This window comes from Meles meles, chromosome 3, assembly GCF_922984935.1.
Source record: "Meles meles chromosome 3, mMelMel3.1 paternal haplotype, whole genome shotgun sequence".
NCBI lineage: Eukaryota > Metazoa > Chordata > Mammalia > Carnivora > Mustelidae > Meles > Meles meles.
Window position 1 is genome coordinate 85,940,692 of NC_060068.1, and position 6,092 is coordinate 85,946,783.

The following is a 6,092-nucleotide window of genomic DNA, read 5'->3' on the forward strand; positions in this document are numbered from 1 at the left end:
AAAGCTGTCCGTCTGGGGCGCCTGGGTGGCTCAGTGGGTTAAAGCCTCTGCCTTCGGCTCAGGTCATGATCCCAGGGTCCTGGGATCCAACCCTGCATCTGCCTCTCTGCTCAGCAGGGAGCCTGCTTCCTCCTCCTCTCTCTCTTTCTGCCTGCCTCTCTGCCAACTCATGATCTCTATCTGTCAAATAAATAAAAATCTTTTAAAAAAAAAGCTGTCCGTCTGTCTCTTGGACCTTCTGGTTCCTACTCTGCTAGCCATCCTGATTAATCATCTACGGCACCTGATTATGTATCGTTTACAAGTGACTTTATAACACATCACACAAGTTAATCAGAAAGTATTTCCATTCTCAAAGAACTGGAAGTTCTAGAGACTTTTCTTTACTGTAGTCCAGGATGTGGAAGCTATGACCTAGGAATGCCTTTCTATGGCTCAGGGAGTTAGGAGAAAACATTTGCTATACAAATATCTACTTTTATTGTTTTGTTACAGTTACTGACCCTCCAACAGATTTTCTGTGGGCAGTAGAGCATTGTGAAAAGATTGTTATTTTTGGAGCCAGACAGCCCTGAATCTGAAACCCAGCTCGAACAGTCACTAGCTATGAAGACTCTCATCTGTAAACTTGGAAAAATAGTCCTGGTTTTGCATGGCTGTTCTGTGGATTAGAGATGCTGTATTTTAGTGCCTGATATGGTGACTGATATTTAAAGGACTGACTATATGGCAGGTTATAGGGAGTGTTATTATCACCAAATTTCCAAGTGTGAAAAAAGTCCCTGGAAACCAGATAATTCTCTTTAAAAGTCCACAAAAAACTGTGGTAGTGCCCAGGGGAGGTGGATATAGCTCTTTTAAACTCCATGGAAAGACAGACTTTTCAGAGTGCTGGAGAAAGTTAAATATTCAGGAACATATGGACATTGACTCTACCTTTTCCACCACCCAAGATATGGCTTTGTTAATGAGTATATCACAGAACTACAAAGACTTGGCCTTGAAACCCATTCCCTTACATGGAGATGCTAGATTATTAGTGTGAATTCTGAATTGGCAGTGTAAGTCCCACGTTTAAAAGCTTGGCAGAAAATTTGGTGGTTTTCTTACCCTTGGTAGGACCTTTGCTTGCTTGGGGAATGTCTATACCAGCTGCAAGCTCTATAGGGGAAAGAGAAAAGCTAGGCCAAAATCACAGCATCTCATGCTGTTGTGAGCAGAACTTCTCTTCTGTTAAGAATTCTTGGCCAAGGGGCGCCTGCATGGCTCAGTGGGTTAAGCCTCTGCCTTCAATTCAGGTCATGATCCTAGGTCCTGGGATCAAGCCCCACATTGGGCTCTCTGCTCACTGGAGAGCCTGCTTCTTCTCCCTCTGCCTGCCAGCTCTGCCTACTTATGCTATCTCTCTGTCAAATAAATAAATAAAATATTTAAAAAAAAGAATTCTTGGCCAAAAACACTGGGAATGTAAAGCACGTGTGTCGGGGTGTTCATGGCTGCTCTGAGCCCTCTGGAAACACTGTGGTCCCTTAGCCCAGTGGTTCTCATCCTGCCCTCACAGTAGAATTGCCTGGGGGTGGTTAAAAAGAAACCAAAGCTTAGGTCTCTTCACCACACCAATTAAATGAAAATTTTTAGGAAAGAGGCCCATACATCCATATTAAAAAAAAAAAAGTTCTCTAGGTGATTTAATGTCCCAGGGTTGAAGGTCATTGTTGGCCCAAATTTCTCAATATTAATCACACTATAAAATCTCAAGCCTTCATGTAGGGCAGCAGCAAGTAGAAGGGTGAGTAAAACATAAAAGAATCCATATTTGCTTTGGTGGATTTGGTTGAGGGCATTGATTTGGGAAATATGTCTTTTGCTGATATCACCTGAAATAGAGAGCTCATTGTTTTTTCAACCACTAAAACCCCATAGGAGGTGAGATGATAGTTCTGGGAATGGCACGTCAAGAAGTGTCATTTAAAATGCCGAGTTTTTAGGAAATGCTCTTCTAAGAGCACCTCCCTTAGGCCTGATGGTTTGGCAGCTTTATATCCAGCACTTAGCTGCCCATCCCACTGGGATTCTCCCTCTGATCTCAGAATTCTGAGGATGCCTATACTGGCAAAGGCAGCATTTAAATCTAGTTCCCACAGTGAACTCCTTGACTGGCATTCCCTCATAGGTGAAGACCCTGCCAGGTAGGCACCCATCACGTGAGTGTTGCCTGTGTGGGTGGTACCAGTGGAGGAATCATGATGACAGTGTTCTAGAACTGGAGAGACTCAAGAGGTGTGTTGGTTCACTCCTCTCAGTGGGGAAGGTTTAGGCCCAGAGGGGTAAACCTAGAGGGGTGACAGGGTAGGCAGTGAGTTAGGAAGCAGCTGGGTCTGTGGTACATGTCCCTTCATACCAAGGTTAGGGCTTTTCCCATCTTATATTAGTCTCTCTGTCTTCTCACTGTTTTCCTGGATTTCTCTCTCTCTCCCCTTTTTTTTTCTTTTTAACTCCCTTCTGACTTCATCTGTATTAAGGTTCTGCAGGGAATAGAATATATATATACTATATGTACATATATACAGAGGTTTACTGTACGGTATTGGGTCACATGACATGGAGGCTAAATCCCATGATCCCACCATCTGCAAGCCAGGGGCACAGGAGAGCCAAGGATGTAGTTTGAAGCTCTGAGAGCTGGAGATTTCAGTCTGGATGTGAAGGCCTGAGAACCAGGAATGCCCAGGGAGGAGAAAATTCATGTCCCACTTCAAGCAGTGAGGCAGAGAGAAGTCAACTTTCCTGCGATTTTGTTCTATTTATACCCTCAAAGAATTGGATGAGGTGCACTTATATTGGGGAGGGCAGTCTGCTTTATTCAGTCCACCAATTAAAATGCTAATCTCTTTTTGAAGCACCCTCACAGACATTCCCAGGAAATGTTTAAGCAGATATCCGGGCTTCCCATGGCCCCGTCATGTTGACACATCAAGTTAGTGATCATGTCATCTTCTCCTATATCCTTCATTTTTCTTTTTGATTTTGTTGTCTTAGGTCTTATGTCTTTAAGATTTTGTTTGCCTTGACCAAGCTGCTCATGTTGGAAGATTGTTAATTCTTAGGCTCCAACATTCAGTTTCATTGAATAAAGTGACTGTTAAAGTTTGTGATCTGTAGTTCAGAACTATAGAAAAGTCAGTCAAAAGTAGAAAAAATTAATAGGGGAACCAATGAAAAGGGAACCTAGTTAAATATTTTCTGCTGCTTCACAGAGGCAGATGCTGTGAGGGGGGAGAAAAATGAAGCTGTTGTTCTCTTCCTCGTAGATGGGAAGAGATGATGTTGGACAACTGGAGTGCGGTGTGAAAACTCATTTGAAGAAAACTTCTGTGGCATCTCAGCAGGAGAACATTTTTATCAACAGGATGGTTATTGCCTGCCTGGGTGGAATTTTTTATTTTCTGTATCATTCTATTTGAAATCATAGGGATTTGACCACAGGATATTTCCTTCCATTTGTGGGACATTTTGTATGTGGGATAATACGTTCTCCCCAAACATTTTAGGACGTAAAAATGTATTAAAGTGACAAGTATTTTTCCCTTAGATATTACCAAGTGAATCCCTATAATACCAGAAAAAGGATAAAGTGTAGATCTAAATGCATTTTTCTTCAATTTCTTTTCTGTTTTCTTAACCTTCCCGGAGTAGATTATCATAAAATTCTCTAGCTGGCCAAAATCTGTGTTCTGGCCTTGGGGGAAAATGACCTCTCTTGAAGTGGTTGTTAACAAGCTATAGTGGACATTGAGTTATTTTTGGGGCTCAACATCTATTCACCCCTTGTGTATTCTCCTATTCCCCACGAGCCCATCAGGTAGTTAAATGAAGCTGCCCCACTCCCAGCTCCAGGGATGGAGTGTATGCCCTAGGTCTAAGCTGATGAGCTCACAGTATTCTCTTGCCTGGAACTGTTGGCTTGAGATTGGCCTGTGACCCTGTCCAGCCAATGGGACTATTGAGAGACAAACATTCACTGTGTCTGCACTTGAACCTGAAGGTACATGGGCTATAGCTGCAGCCGATCGTAAAGGAAAAGCCCATCTGAATGTAAACTAACACAGCTGGAACCTGACAGGAAACAGAAAATGTTTCAGTATACTCAGAGGAGATTTAGATAACTGGACAGAATTTGAGATAAATTAGTGAAGATAAAATGCTCTGGGTAGAAGAGTGAGCACCAAAAGATATGTTCAAGTCCTAACTCTTAGTACCTAAGAATGTGACCTTATTCAGAAATAAGATCTTTGCAGGGTGCCTGGGTGGCTCAGTGGGTTAAGCCTCTGCCTTTGGCTTGGGTCATAACCTCAGGGTCCTGGGATCGAGCCCCGCACAGGCTCTCTGCTCGGTGGGGATCCCCCTCTCTCTCTGCCTGTCTCTCTGCCTACTTGTGATCTCTGTCACGTGGATAAATAAAATCTTAAAAAAAAAAAAAAAGAAATAAGATCTTTGCAGATGTAATTAAGATGTAAGTTCAGAGGAGGCTATCCAGGAGTAGGGTAGGCCCTTAATTTCAGAATTTTGTCCCGATAACGAGAGGAGAGATGATACAGAGAGAGACATACCAAGTGAGAATGCCAAATGAACACACAGATATACAGAAGGGAAAAGGGCTATATGGCCATCAGAGCAGAGATCTCTCCAGGAGTTGGAAAGGTGTAAAGAAGATCCTCCCCTATAGACTTCAGAGAGAGCATGATCTTGAGGACACCTTGATTTCAGACTTCTAGCTTCCAGAACTGTGAGATAATAATATTCTGTTATTTTAAGCCATACCACATTGTTACGGTGGCCCCACAAGACTCATACAATGAGTAACTAAAAAACTTCATATATGAGAAAAACAAATTTATTTATTTTTAAGTAGGCTACATGCCCAGCATGGAGCCCAACGTGGGGCTTGAACTCATGACCTGAGATATAGATCAAGAGACTGAGCTGAGATCAAGACCTGAGCTGAGATCAAGAGTTCAATGCTTGATCAACTGAGTCACCCAGGTGCCCCAAAGGACTTTATTTTTTAACTCCAAGGAAACTTAAAAGCTTTTTCAGGCAAGAAAGGGTAAATGTGGTATACTGCATGACTTAGTAGTGGTAGTAAAGTCAAGACTTTACTACTCACATAGTATTATAAATATTGATTATTAACCTTACCCAAATTATATACAGTAAGAAGTGTATATGTATGATTTTGTGTGCACAAAATCTTCCTTCATAGTGCAAAGTCAGTACTACCTAAACTCAAATATCTAGAAGCAGCAACACAAACAGTTTATTTAGAAATATCATGGCACCTGGGTGGCTCAGTGGGTTAAGCATCTGCCTTTGGCTCAGGTCATGATCCCAGGATCCTGGGATCGAGCCCCACATCGGCTCACACTCAGTAGGGAGCCTGCTTCTCCCTCTCCATCTGCCTGCTGCTTCCCCTGCTTGTGCTCTCGCTCTCTGTGTCAAATAAATAAATAAAATCTTAAAAAAAAAAAAAAAAAGAAACAGGGATGTACAAAGCAAGTGATTCAGTTAAAAAGAGCTAAAAACAAGGTGAAGATGGCTGGGTCTGCCTCGTTTTTATAATGAGGTTTGTAGAATTATTTGATTCTTTACCCTATGTGCACGAATAACCTTCATATAAAGAAAAACTACTTAAAAAAGGAAAAGCATTTTTGAACCTAGGAAGGAAATTACTTGTAGAACTAAGGAATGTGCTGCCCTTGGACACAAAGAGAAAATATAATAAATTCATTTTGGGGGCTAGTTATCCACAGATCTGTATTTATTTCCTTGGTAGTCTGGGAGAAGGGTACAGGGGAAGGTCAGAGTTCTATAAAGCCTTCACATCTCCCTTTGTCCCACGTTCAAATCCTGCTCTTACAGAAGGAGCAGCTCTGTTACCCTAAGTTTGTTATTATACTTGAAAACCATAAAGTTCATTTTGACATGGGTCTTTCCTTAAAACTTAAGGATGTTCTCAAGATGAATGACACATATGTTTCCTTGGGGTGGTAGTTACAGGGTACTTTCTTTTCCCACTGGAATTCTAAGTCATA